Genomic DNA, 14,514 nt, shown 5'->3' on the forward strand with positions numbered 1-14,514 from the left:
CTGCAACTTGCACTTTCTGGATCAGACCAGCTCCTGAAGATGCAGTTCCGATGCCTGGACCGGTCTGGTGGAGCTCTACAGTACAATCTGCAAAGGGTGTCACACATCGCAGACATCTGCTGCACCCTCCACAACCTGGCGCTTCAGGGTGAGGCGCTGTCTGAGGAGGAAATGAAGGAGTGCCACATTTCCTCAGAAGAAGAGGATGTCAAGGTGGACAATGAAGAGGAGGTGCTAGGTGACAAGGAGGTTGGCCATCAGACAACAGCAATAGCCAGAAGGGGCAGAAGCGCTTAGGACACACAATTTGTTTTATTCATTTGTGGGACACGGGTGTCACTGACTGGTCAGCGTTTATTGCCCATCCCTTGTTGCCCTTGAACTGAGTGGCTTGCTAGGCCATTTCAGAGAGCAGTTGAGAGAAACAACATTGCTGCTTATTTCATGAATGGTGATATGTCGATCCAATGGTTACGTCACAACATCCTGAAGTTTCTTCCATGTGCCCTGCTCTCCGATCTGACTGCTAGCAGCGTACATTCTCAAAGATAAGGCTTGTGTCATGGGGAGGTAGCTGTTGACCAAAAACCCCACATTGCAGGAGGACGATGATGTGCAGATAGTGCAGTGTTCCTCAAAGTGCTACTGTGAATGTCTGATTCCTGTCTGGCTGAAGGCAGCTCATTTAATCTCAGTGACCAGGGTCATAGCAGGCCTATATGGCGTGGAGAGTTTCATCTCTCATGATCTCGGCTCCACCTTAGTTATGCGTGCCTCCGAGGTTCAGTTTCACTGGAGGCAAAGGCACATTTCTCATAAGGGTCTAGCCATTGAGTTACAGGTGCAGAGATCAGACAAATCAGGGTTGAGTGACAGTGGCCCTGAACGTTGTGTGGGCATCCTCATTACCAAGGGAAACAGCTTTACTGATGTGTTCTGTCACTGTGAGGGGAAGCCAACCAATTTCCTGGCACCCTGTCAGAGCACAGTAAGAAGTCTCACAACACCAGGTTAAAGTCCAACAGGTTTATTTGGTAGCAAATACCATAAGCTTTCGGAGCAATGCTCCTTCGTCAGATGGAGTGGTCTCTGTTCTCAAACAGGGCACAGACACAGAAATCAAATTACAGAATACTGATTAGAATGCAAATCTCTACAGCCAGCCAGGTCTTAAATGCACAGACAATGTGGGTGGAGGGAGCATTCAACACAGGTTAAAGAGATGTGTATTGTCTCCAGACAGTACAGCTTGTGAAATTGTGCAAGTCCAGGAGTCAAGCTGTGGGGGTTACTGATAATGTGACATAAATCCAACATCCCGGTTTAGACCGTCCTCATGTGTGCGAAACTTGGCTATCAGTTTCTGCTCAGTGACTCTGCGCTGTCGTGTGTCGTGAAGGCCGCCTTGGAGAATGCTTACCTGAAGATCCAAGGCTGAATGCCCGTGACTGCTGAAGTGCTCCCCCACAGGAAGAGAACAGTCTTGCCTGGTGATTGTCGAGCGGTGTTCATTCATCCGTTGTCGTAGCGTCTGCATGGTTTCCCCAATGTACCATGCCTCGGGACATCCTTTCTTGCAGCGTATCAGGTAGACAACGTTGGCCGAGTTGCAAGAGTAGGTACCATGTACCTGGTAGATGGTGTTCTCACGTGAGATGATGGCATCCGTGTTGATGATCCGGCACGTCTTGCAGAGGTTGCTGTGGCAGGGTTGTGTGGTGTCGTGGTCACTGTTCTCCTGAAGGCTGGGTAGTTTGCTGCGGACAATGGTCTGTTTGAGGTTGCGTGGTTGTTTGAAGGCAAGAAGTGGGGGTGTGGGGATGGCCTTGACGAGATGTTCGTCTTCATCAATGACATGTTGAAGGCTCCGGAGGAGATGCCGTAGCTTCTCCGCTCCGGGGAAGTACTGGACGACGAAGGGTACTCTGTCCACCGTGTCCCGTGTTTGTCTTCTGAGGAGGTCGGTGCGGTTTTTCGCTGTGGCACGTCGGAACTGTTGATCGATGAGTCGAGCGCCATATCCTGTTCTTATGAGGGCATCTTTCAGCGTCTGGAGGTGTCTGTTGCGATCCTCCTCATCCGAGCAGATCCTGTGTATTCGGAGGGCTTGTCCGTAGGGGACGGCTTCTTTTACGTGTTTAGGGTGGAAGCTGGAGAAGTGGAGCATCATGAGGTTATCCGTGGGCTTGCGGTACAGTGAGGTGCTGAGGTGACCGTCCTTAATGGAGATGCGTGTGTCCAAGAATGCAACCGATTCCGGAGAGTAGTCCATGGTGAGTCTGATGGTGGGATGGAACTTGTTGATGTCATCATATAGTTGTTTCAGTGATTGCTCACCATGACTCCAAAGGAAGAAAATGTCATCGATGTATCTAGTGTATAGCATCGGTTGAAGGTCCTGTGCGGTGAAGAAGTCTTGTTCGAACCTGTGCATGAAGATGTTGGCATATTGAGGTGCGAATTTTGTCCCCATGGCTGTTCCGTGTGTCTGGATGAAGAACTGGTTGTTGAAGGTGAAGATATTGTGATCCAGGATGAAGCGGATGAGTTGTAAAATTGCATCTGGAAACTGGCAGTTGACGGCATTGAGTACTGAGGCCGTTGCAGCAATGCCATCATCGTGGGGGATGCTGGTGTAGAGTGCCGAGACATCTATTGTGACGAGGAGTGCTCCTGGTTCAACTGCTCCATGTGTGTTGAGTTTCTGTAGGAAGTCCGTAGTGTCGCGACAAAAGCTGGGGGTTCTTTGTACAATGGGTTTCAAGATGCCCTCGACATAGCCGGAGAGGTTCTCGCACAGGGTTCCGTTTCCTGAAACGATGGGACGGCCGGGTGTGTTTGCCTTGTGTATTTTTGGGAGGCAGTAGAGATCTCCAACGCGTGGAGTACGTGGGATGAGAGCACGGAGGGTGCTCTGAAGGTCCGGATCAAAGGTTTTGATCAGAGTGTTGAGTTGACGGGTGTGTTCTTTGGTCGGATCTGTGGGTAACTGTCTGTAGTGTTCCTCGTTGTTCAGTTGTCGGTACACTTCTTTGCAGTAATCCGTTCTGTTCAGTATGACAATGGCCCCTCCTTTGTCTGCTGGTTTGACCTGGTGTTGTGAGACTTCTTACTGTGCTTACCCCAGTCCAACGCCGGCATCTCCACACCCTGTCAGAGGGCAGACACAGGAGAGTCAGGACTTACTTACATAGGTGGCTGCTATCTACAACTGCCTAATACCTGTGTTCACGCTGTGCAACTAGACATTCTTAAACTTTATCTTGGTGTATCCCCAGATTCCACAGTTGCGGTGGAGACAGCCTGTTATCTGTCATGCCCTGATGTCCATGATGAATTTGGCAGGTTTCCTCTGGATGGCCGAGACCTGGAGGGCTCCGGCCTTCTCTCAGGGTGCTGCTGTGTGGCAGTGCCACCCACGTCGCCTTGTAGGAGTGAATTCAGTCACAGGAAGATGGGTGGGGCACTCCCAGAGATACTTGAGTGGATGTCCCCCAGCTTCAGCACCAGCTTCCCGTCCTCCCTCTGGCTGCTTGAGGTACCTTGGGTTCTTCCTTGGGATAGAGAGGCAGCTGGAGGGACATCCAGAAGTTCCACAGTCCTCACATTAGCGCTCCTAGATGTCCTGCACATTGGAGTGCACGTCCTGCACCATGGAGTGCATGTCATGCACCATGGGATTCATGCCCACTACCAGTGGAGAACGGAACTATGATCTCCACCATGTCCATTACCCTCGTAGTGTTGACCTGACTGCCTCGGAGTGTTGGCTTGATCTCTTCAGACAGAAAGTGTTGGGACTCCTCCAGTTGACTTTTCAATCTGAGCAGCGTAGTTGACATCCCTTTCTGATATTCTCAACTTTGCTTTTGGAGCTCGAGCAATTGAGGCATGACTGAGTCTAGAGGCATGTCACCTGACTAAGTCTCAGCATATTTCTGGCTTCCGGCAGTCCTCTGAGAGTCCTTCCCTTCTATGGATCAGACAGAGTGAGGTGCTCACCAGATCGTGACCCCGAGGCATCTTTAATATTAAGTCCCTCTGAGATGTGTGTCCCTGCACTGGTAGAGGATGTAGGTGAAAACTGTGATGCCTCCTCAATCTCAACATTGGAGAAGTCATCCAAACTGCACTCTGGGGTGGACTCCTGTGTCTGGCTGGTGGAGGCAAGAGAAGGAATGTCATAATTGCAGTGCCAGGACAGAACTAGTGAAGACATAGGACCCATGCTTATTTGGTATGATGGATGATGATATTCTGGATCCTCATTTGATTTTTTGGCACCCACTTTCCCCTTGGCACAGTAGCGGTTCAGTTACTCTACAGTCAGTTGGTGATGTCTCTTCTCGAACTCTGAGAGGAATTTAAACTCAGGCATTCCTCCGCCCTTCTGGGATCTCTCTTTTTTGTTCTGAGCCAGGTTGTCCTGCTTGAAGGGAGATGGAGAAAGTGTAAGTGGGCTGCGTTCCAGGGCTGATGGTAAGGATGCCTATCATTTGTGAATGGTGAGTAGGAGTAGAGGGGTGATGAAGGGACAAGCTGTAGGGGAGATGAAGTTGTATGTGGGAGGTTGAGTGGTAGTTTTCCTTTGAGCTGGGAGTGAATGAGCTCTCCGGATGTGTGATGGATGTGTGAGTTTGTAGTGTGAGTGTGTGAGTTGAGAGTAATGAAAAGAGTGACTTACCCTGGCAGAACAGTGGGGATCATTTATTCTTTTGTGGCATGGATGCCGGTCCTCCTCCGCAGGGAACTGGCACTTATCAGCACTACTATTGCCTCCTATGTGGGGTTGGTGACCTTGCTTGACGGTCTCCTCCTTGTGGGAAGGTAGAGGATGTCTTAACATTGCTCCACGGCATCCAACAGCCTGGTGAAGGAGCCTTCTACAAATCTAGGGGCAGACTTCTTAGCAGCCACTGTATGCCTTGCACCAAGAAGAATTGACTGGTTAGCACTGAGGCAGCTTTTAAATGAAGCGCCCTGATTAAGAATGAGAAAATTTCACTTATATGGATTATAAATACCAATACAGATTAGCAATGGCCTATTTCTATGTAATTCTCTATAATAAGGGCATCATGATATGAAGTATAATAAATGAAAATCTTAGCGACTCTCTGAAAGAAGTTATTGTTGTTTCTCTTTCCACACCTAGCACAAGGCAGACTTTCATCTGTTTGCACAGTACGTTTTTTTCCTGGAATGGGTCGCTAGGCCGTTGCCAGGGGCTTAGGGCTTATGGAGTGCCACTACGCAGGAATCTCTCCTGCTCTTACCATCTGCAATTGGCATGTTGTGATGACTTCAGCCAGGTTAATGAGGTTGGCTTGCTAGAGTATGAACTACCTGATGAGTCCCTTACGGGCACCTGATGCGGAGAGGGGCGGGTCGGGATGCCGACCTCCTTGTGAACCTGCTCCTGGGCCTGGCGAGACGCGTCATCAATAGGTCCAGGCAGCGGGCGATCGACGGGGCCGTCCATCCTGACTGTCTGCCCCTCTACCGCGGCTACATTCACGGCCAGGTGTCTCTGGAGAGGGAGCATGCGGTGTCCACGGGCGCGGTTGACGCCTTCCGCGACCGCTGGGCACCGCAGGGGCTGGGGTGCATTATAGACCCCGATAATCACCTTTTGGTTTGATGTTTTAAGTTTCCTTTCGACTTTGTTTTTGGTTCGGGCTGTTCCCCTTTCCTTTTGGGGAGCTGCCCCTTTTAATTTGTCCCTAAGTTAGTTTGAGTTCGTTTACTTGGTTGGTATCAAAAGAAATACCAGATGAGTCTTAATTGATGGTTAAATCAAGGAGCCTCATGCTCCCTATTTAAAGCAGGTGTGTCAGAATCCCAGCCTGCATTCTGCAGGGAGCAACTGGAGAGCTGGCTGTGTACAGATGTATGGCGTAAATAAAGTAACTTGGTGACGGGACTTTCGCCTCCGTGGCGTTACTACCCATGTGTTGGAAAGATCTTGCAGGTTAATGCTCAACCTATTGGCCTTGTTATGTACACACATTCCTTGGCCATCAAGTCTTGTCATTCGACTGAAACCTGGAGCTTCTGGCTCAGAGACAGGGACACTACCCACTGCAACACAAGACCTAATTCACTCATATTAAAGTATCTTTCCACCATGCTAATTTGAACTGCACTGACTAAGAGAAGTAATTTAAAACTTACTTTTATTTGCAGACACCTTGTAGTATTTTGCAGTAAAGCCAGGACCATTATTTTGGGAATCAGATTGAAAATAAACAGTCATAGTGTGGGACGATGATATAAATTCACGGTTTGATCCAATACATATTGTGGAAAGCACTGGAGAATTTGTTGAAGGCCCATCATATACTTTAATATAATCCTTTGAGCAACGTGGCGAAACTTCCAACCTGCAAAGAGGATGAATTTTCCATTTAATTTATTTCATTAAGAACTTACTTCATAAACACTGCACCATATATCAGATTTCAATTCAAAACATAAGGAAGAGTGGAACAAGGATCAACCTTTAGTCATCTTTCCTCAGATCAAACACAAAGTATCCTAAGGTAAATGTTGCGTAATTTATTTGATCATCTGAGGCAGGAACAAGAGAAGCTGGGCTGGTTCTCTTGAAAGCAGACTGGTTTAACGCAAGATTTGATAGAGGTGCTCAAAGTCATGAAAGGTTTTGATGGAGCAAAAATAAGAAACCGTTTCCAGAAGGGTCAGCAACAAGGGGAGTGCATTTTAAGACGATGGGCAAAAGAAATTGAGGTGAGATGAGGAAAAATTATTTCACAAGATGAATTGTCATGGTCTGCAATGCACGGCCTTAAAGAATGGTGGGAGCAGATTCAATAATAACCTTCAAAATTATGTTGAATAAACATTTCAAAAAGCATAATTTGAAGGGATAAGAATCTACTGATGTACAAATTAGGAGCAGGAATAGGCCATTCCGCCCCTTTAGCCTGCTTCGCCATTCAATAAGATCATGGCTGATCTTTTTGTGGACTCATCTCTACTTACTTTCCTACCGTCTAAACCCTTTAACTCACTTGTCAAGCAAGAATTTAACTAACTCGGTTTTAAAACATACAATCACCCTCTTCATGATTCTCTGGTGAAGAGAATTCCATAGGCCATGGTCCTCTGAGAGAAAAACATTTTCCTTGTTTTCTTTTTAAAGGGGAGATCCCTTATTGTTAAACTGTGTCCCCTAGTTCTAGTCTGTCCCATGTTCAGTATGAACACTTTCAAGTCCCCTCAGGATATTATATATTTCAATAAGGTAACTCTCATTCTTCTAAACTCCAATGGATACAGGTCTAACCTGTCCAAATTTTCGTCTTAGGATGACCTCTTGTCCCAGGAGTCAGTAAAGTGAACCTTCTCTGAACTGTTTTGAATACAATTTTGTCCTTTCTTAAATGAGGAGACCAAAACTGTACACAATACTCTAGATGTGGTCTCACCAACCCTTGAACAATTTTAGCAAAACATCTATACCTTTATATTCCATTCCTCTTACAATAAATAATAACATTCTATTTGTCTTTCAGATTGCTTGCTGTACATACATTAAAGTACATACCTTTTCTGATTCATATACATGGACACCCAGATCTCTCTGTACGCCAGAGTTGTTCAATTTCTCCCTATTTAAATAATATATTGGTTTTTTTTTCTTCCTGCCAAAGTGGGCAAGTTCATATTTTCCCACGTTATGCTCCATCTGCCAAAATTGCCTGCTCACTGAATGTATCTATGTCCCATTGTAGAATGTTGCTCCTCCACAACTGGGCCCCACATCTGAGGGTCATTTCCCCATTGACAGTCAATGCATCCAAGTTATCAAGTTGCCTCCCAATTTTCTTTAGAAGACTTGCCCCATTCTCTAACACTGAAGGTGATGACCTACAGCTCTGCCAGAGCTCTCACTACCTTTTACTGATTCCCACATCCCATGAATGAAAGAAAAGAGGCAAGCTCTCATTGAGCTTTTCAGTGGAATGTGAGGAGACAGAGTAGGCAGGAACATTCTATCATCTTCTATGGTTTAAGCCCTGCCTCTGGCCATGGCCTCAATCATGGTTGCTCTGATATTTACAAATAGATGTCATGTCCCCTGCCAGTTAGGTGTTGTTGCCAGTGGTTATGGGACACCTTGTCCTACAGTAGAGAGAGGAGAGTGTCAGTCAGTGAAGTGCAATGTATTTGGGTTATATCTCTGTCATAAGTGAATAGCTGGCAATGTGTACAAGCTGAGAGATAAGGATGTTAGATTTGTAGCAGTGCTAATTGTGTAAGGGTGAGGTGAGTTGTAGTTGGTAGAGAGTAGAGAATCAGTTAATGGTAGTCTGGTGAGTGCCTGGAACAAGCTGCCAGAGGTAGTAGTAGAGGCGAGTACAATTTTGTATTTAAAAAGCATTGGGGAGAGTTACAGAGAAAGAGATCTAGGGGTACAGGTTCATAGCTCCTTGAAAATGGAGTCACAGGTGGACAGAGTGGTGAAGAAGGCATTCAGCATGCTTGGTTTCATTGGTCAGAACATTGAATACAGGAGTTGGAACTTCTTGTTGAAGTTGTACAAGACATTGGTAAGGCCACACTTGGAATACTGTGTACAATTCTGGTCACCCTGTTATATGAAGGATATTATTAAACTAGAAAGAGTGCAGAAAAGATTTACTAGGATGCTACCAGGACTTGATGGTTTGAGTTATGAGGAGAGGCTGGATAGACTGGGACTTTTTTCTCTGGAGCATAGAAGGCTGAGGGGGTGATCTTATAGAGGTCTATAAAATAATGAGGGGCACAGATCAACTAAATAGTCAATATCTTTTCCCAAAGGTATGGGAGTCTAAAACTAGAGGGCATAGGTTTAAGGTGAGAGATACAAAAGTGTCCAGAGGGGCAATTTTTTCACACAGTGGGTGGTGAGTGTCTGGAACAAGCTGCCAGAGGCGAGTACAATTTTGTCTTTTAAAAAGCATTTAGACAGTTACATGTGTAAGATGGATATAGAGGGATATGGGCCAAATGCGGGCAATTTGGACTAGCTTAGGGCTTTTAAAAAAAGGGCAGCATGGACAAGTTGGGCCGAAGGGCCTGTTTCCATGCTGTAAACCTCTATGACTCTATGGTGGTAGCTGAGTGAACTGGATGTGCTGCATGAGCAGTCTGTGAGGCTAATGGTTCATTTGTAAGGAAATAACATTTGATCAAGAATTCATTGACCTTGATCAGTCATACGAGGTAACTAAACTTCTTGCATTGCACTCTGGTCCTTGGGGCTACGTTGATGGTGTTAACAGTTTTGGCTCTTTGTTCCCACTGTCTTCTTAGTATCTGTCTAGTAGGCCACTCGGCCCCTGTGGGAAGAAGGCCTCCCTCCTTATGTCCACCTCCTGCATAGAGTCTTCCAGTGGGGTAACAGAGAATCTTGGAGCACACACTCTTCCTTGTTATGCCATTTTCCCACTTTTTCCTGCTCAGATTCTCTTCCAGTTCCAATAGCTGGGGGAGCCATAGTGCACTGCGCCTTTGCAGTTTTGTTTTAAGTAGTACTAGTCTCCCATGAATTTGGGCTTTTTGCTTGGAGTGGAGCCACTCAACAGCGTGCTAAAATGCACAACAGCACTCTGAGCAAGCAGCGCAAGGTTCACTTGCTGCCTGCATCACAAGAAACAGATGAGGGTTAATTGCATACTGCAAACCATGTGTCCATTCTCAGATCTTATTCAATGTTTCCCCCTATGATTTTTCTGTGATTCTATGATACAGTGAGAAGCTGAGTGATGGCTGCCCAGAGAGAAACTGATCAGATTCATCACTCAAATAATTGTTTTCCATCCTGAAGGGTCTACATAAGGCAGATTACCGTGACAATCATTTTTCATTGACAAAACATCCCTTCTGTGGGGTAGACATTAATTTAGAAGTTCCCAACTGGAACATTGATGCCCCTTCAATAAATCCATTGCCATAGTTATTAGACAATAGACACCTCTGATATTATCCACAGTTACAATGAGTAATGGAAATACTGTTACTTACTGAATATTAACGAAATTCAATTTTATTCTTTCACCATTGTCTACAGATATACACCAAGTACATTTTGCGTTATGTGGATAATTCCATGGATACTTGGGGCTGGTAAATGCTCCACTATCATCATCAAATTTTCCTCCACATTCTGTATCTAGTAACAATGATGAAACGATAAAATAATTAGTATAAAAGAGGCAGTATTTTTGTCCTCAATTTTCCTGAGAATTTTCCCTCACAGTTCTGCTATAATTTGATGAGAAATTAACCTCACTTAACTCACAAGTATTTTATTTGAGATTTCACTGTTTCTGTTGATGCACTCCGTTACCTTTGGGGACATTGCAGCTATGTCTGATTTTGTTCTTTTCTACCATCAACATTTCTGCAGTCCCAGCAATTTCATTGTACAGAGATCAGAAGAGGAAACCCTGGATGTTTTTTTAACTAATACCCAGAAGTGCAAAATTACCCATTAGTTCTTATGGAATAATAATTATTCAGGCCCATTTCAATAAAACAGTCACAGGGAGCACCAAGCTGTATCTCTCCATCAGAGTGAGTATTAACACACTATTTCATTGCTTGGGGACTTCACATCTGAGCAGGAATGTTCCACTTAGACATCGGTTACTGAAGAACTCCAGAGCTTGGTGTTTGGATTTTCCCTCTAATTAAACAAAAAAGATCAGTTTTAAACTGGTCAGTAAAGGACTGTTTACGATGGAGCCTGGATTAGATTTCAATTTCAGAAAAGCTGAAATTCTCCATTAAGTGCCAAATCTAAACATCACAATCTAATGCCTACCCATTTTCTGTGGCTTATTTCATTTTCATTATTCAAATCCATTTTCTTAATTACATTTGTAACATGGACTAGGGGCCCATTTGTATAACTTTCATAAATTTCAAATCTTCATTGTTTGATTCTGTTTAAACTGTGCTCTGTGACGTCCCTTTGTGTGGAGCAGCTGAACAACGCTCAGTGCCAGGCTCACATGCAAAGAACCACCACTTGGTCACAGTTGAAAAGGACTGCTGTTGTGTGCAATACGACATTCCATTGTAAATCATTAGTTTCAGGAAAGGAATTGAATGAGGAAAATGTTCTGATATTCAAAGGTTAACAAGATCACCTTTAGTCAATTAATTAAAATACTGTTTTAAATTCTTCCAATATAATTATCTGATGTGTGTTTCAATAGAGATGAGTAATGTATTTAATTTCTTTACCTAATGTGATCTACTGAAGAAATTAAACATGTTTGCTAATATTCAAATACTGTACTGATTGATCAAGAACAAATAAAGATAATGGGGGCGATTCTCCCATCCCGACGCGCTAATTTTTTAGCGCGTCAGGCCGGGCGAATCGCGTGTGAGCTGATTCGCGGGATTCGCGCGTGCGTTCCCGATGCGCGCGCATCTCCAAGCGCCGGATATCCGGCGTGGTTGGGAGCACGCTGCAAACTGGCGGGAACAGTAGGTAAGTCATTTTAATCTTATTTTAATCTTATTTAAATGTCATTATCGGGCCTGGGACTAAAGTCTCCGGGCCCAATAGCATCTCCCACCCCGTCAATGCAATTTCACTCCGGCGGGGTTCAGACTGGCTCCCCACTTTTGGGGAATTAATGGGAGATCCCACTGGAGTGAATGGGGGGCAATTGGGCCCCCCAGGGAGTTGGGCAGCGAACGGTAGCCACTCTGTCATTGGGATTGTTCAGGGCTAGAGGGAGGCCAGCGACATGGACAGGTTGGGGTCTGGGTGGTCTGCCACGACGGGTCTGCCTCCCGGGGGGGGGGGGGTGTTGGGGCTAGCCTGGGAATGCTCATGGGGGCTGTGGTTGAGCCATGGGGGAGTGGAGGGGCAGCACTGTGAGGGTCCTGGGCTGGCCAGTGATTGAGCTGGCCAGCAAAGTGCAGGCTGACAGTTCGGGGCCACTGCATATGCGCAAAGGCCCAGAACTGTCAGACTTTGGCATGAATAGGGCTTACCCCCAAGCTTTTAATGATATTCACGATTATGACCTCTGCATTGCACAGAGTGTGGGAGATTCTTGTCTGAAGTTGCACTGAAAAAACAATCATGAATTACAGCAGTTTTCCCATAAATTCAACACATGGAACCTTTTTGGGAGAATCGTCCCCAATATTTTTGACAGATACAAAACATTTCATCTGGAGATATGTGGTTGCATCACTCTTTCGAAGAGTTTCGTCTTTGCAACGACAGACAATTTAAGTTAGAAATCCTTCAAATAGTTCTTCTGGCTGTGGCTTTTCGTCCTTTCTAGCGCTGTGCTGACCTGTTCCCAAGGCTTGGATAATCAACCAAGGTTGTCTAAACCTATTTCTATTATTGATCTATAATTTTAACAACACAGTTCATGTGATAATCAGTAAGACAAATATGTTAGGAAGTATGAGGTAAATGAAAACAGAAAGAGCTGTAAAAAATTAGTCAGTCTGGCAACATCCTTCCTGAAGAGGAGTCATATTTATCCTCTGCAATGTTGCCATACCTGCTAAGATTTTGTAGCACTTTCTGTTTTTATTTCAGATCTGCAGCATCTGCAGTATTTTGCTTTTATATAAATGGGAGGTATGAGGTCCAGTTGCACCCTGTTACTTATACATTGGATCTTTTTTGGTGTAACTATCAGATATCATGTTCATCACAGTATTCTGCAGCACACGACAACAGTGCAGATATTTTTTAAAAGTCAAAAATGAAAGTTATCTTTCATATTTTGTCGTGCGTAAAGTGCATCAGTTATTTTGAGCAGAAACAGGTATTCAGTGATTACATTGCAGTTGCCTCATTATTCTTAATCAGCTCTCACATTGTATGAACTAGGAAAGCGTCTGAAAATTAAGGTCAAAAGTCAAAAGGTCTTATTCATGACTCCATGAAACACTCCATGCCATTTCATGGTGCTACATATCACCCTCAATGCCAACTCTTGTCTCACAGCCATTCACAGTGGCCCCTTATACTGTCCATGGCAACTCATGGCACTTCCATGCCCATTCACCTAATATACAGTAAAATTGCATTCAATTGGCCACCCAATAGGTTATATTGACTATTTGATTGTCGACGACTGCGCTTCTTACTTACACATACACCCGCTGACTGAAATATTGCTCAAGTGCGCGATGACACTGGGACATGCGCCCAGACTCGAATGGGCAACATAAAATTCTAGCTGCTATTTAATTATGGGGGGCTTCACAACTAAGCAGTAATGTTCCACTTAGACATCAGGGCCAGAGTTCTCTGAACGTTCATGCTCCACTGCCAGGAAGAATGTAGAATTTGGCACTGAGCCAAATCTCTGTTCACTGCAGCAGAACCGGAGAATCCCAGCTGCGGGTGAGGGCAGAGAATTTGGCCCCACTTCATTAAAGAACTCTAAAACTTTGGCCGGATTCTCCCTGATGCGCTATCAATTAGGCAAAAGACTACTTGTGTGCCAATACAACTGTAGGCTTTTATTCATTACAGAACCAGGAGCACATCCCAACAGATACTGAACGAGGGGGAGGAAACAGCCACCTTTATACTAGGTGACAAGGGGAGGAGCCGAGCCGGCAGGGGATGTGTCCAGGCATGACAAACACACAACAGTGGTCCAGGCAGGACAAAGGCACAAGTGAAGTCCACCACACTCCCATTCCGACCCGCTAATTTTTTGGCGGGTCTGGCCGGGAGAATCACGGGTGCACCGACTCGCAGGATTTGCGCATGCATTCCCGATGTGCGCGCATCTCCCAGTGATGGATATCTGGTGCGGTCGGGACCACACTGGAAACCTGTGGGAACGTCAGTTAAGTTATTTTAATCTTATTTTAATGTGATTTGAATGTCATTATCATGCCCGGGACTGAATTCTCTGGCCCCGCCAGTAAAATTTCACTCTGATGTGGTTTAGAGCAGCTACTCACTTTCAGGGAACTAGCAGGGGACTCCGCCGGAGTGAAGTGGGGCAATCGGCGCCCCCAGGGAGTCGCGTGGTGGGAGGGTGGTGCCCCTGGCACTGCCCAAGAGGCAAAGTACCCATGCCCAGGGGACACCTTGGCACCGCCCATCAGCCATTGGGCAGTGCAAAGGGGCGGGGCCTTGGGATAATCGGTGGGGGTGGGGAGGTCCGCTGCATGGAGATCGGTCGTGACTGGAGGGAGGCCAGCCATCGGGGCGGGCTAGGGGGGGTCTGCCGGGGATGGGGGGGGATTGGAATCTGCCTCCCGTGAGGGGGCAGTCTGCTGGGGGGGTGGGTGTGTCTGCCGGGGTGTCGGGGGGTGGGCCTGCCGGGGGTGGGGGGGGGGAGGTGGGTGGAGGGATAGTCTTGAAAGGAACATCACTGGACAAACAAAGGAAGAATTCTGAATTCAGACTTTATGGGTGGGACTTTCCAGCCGTGCTCACCCCAAAACTAGAAAATCCCACCCGAAGTCAATGGACCTTTGCATGGTCCCCCC

Source organism: Mustelus asterias, chromosome 11 (assembly GCF_964213995.1).
Source record: "Mustelus asterias chromosome 11, sMusAst1.hap1.1, whole genome shotgun sequence".
NCBI classification, from domain to species: domain Eukaryota; kingdom Metazoa; phylum Chordata; class Chondrichthyes; order Carcharhiniformes; family Triakidae; genus Mustelus; species Mustelus asterias.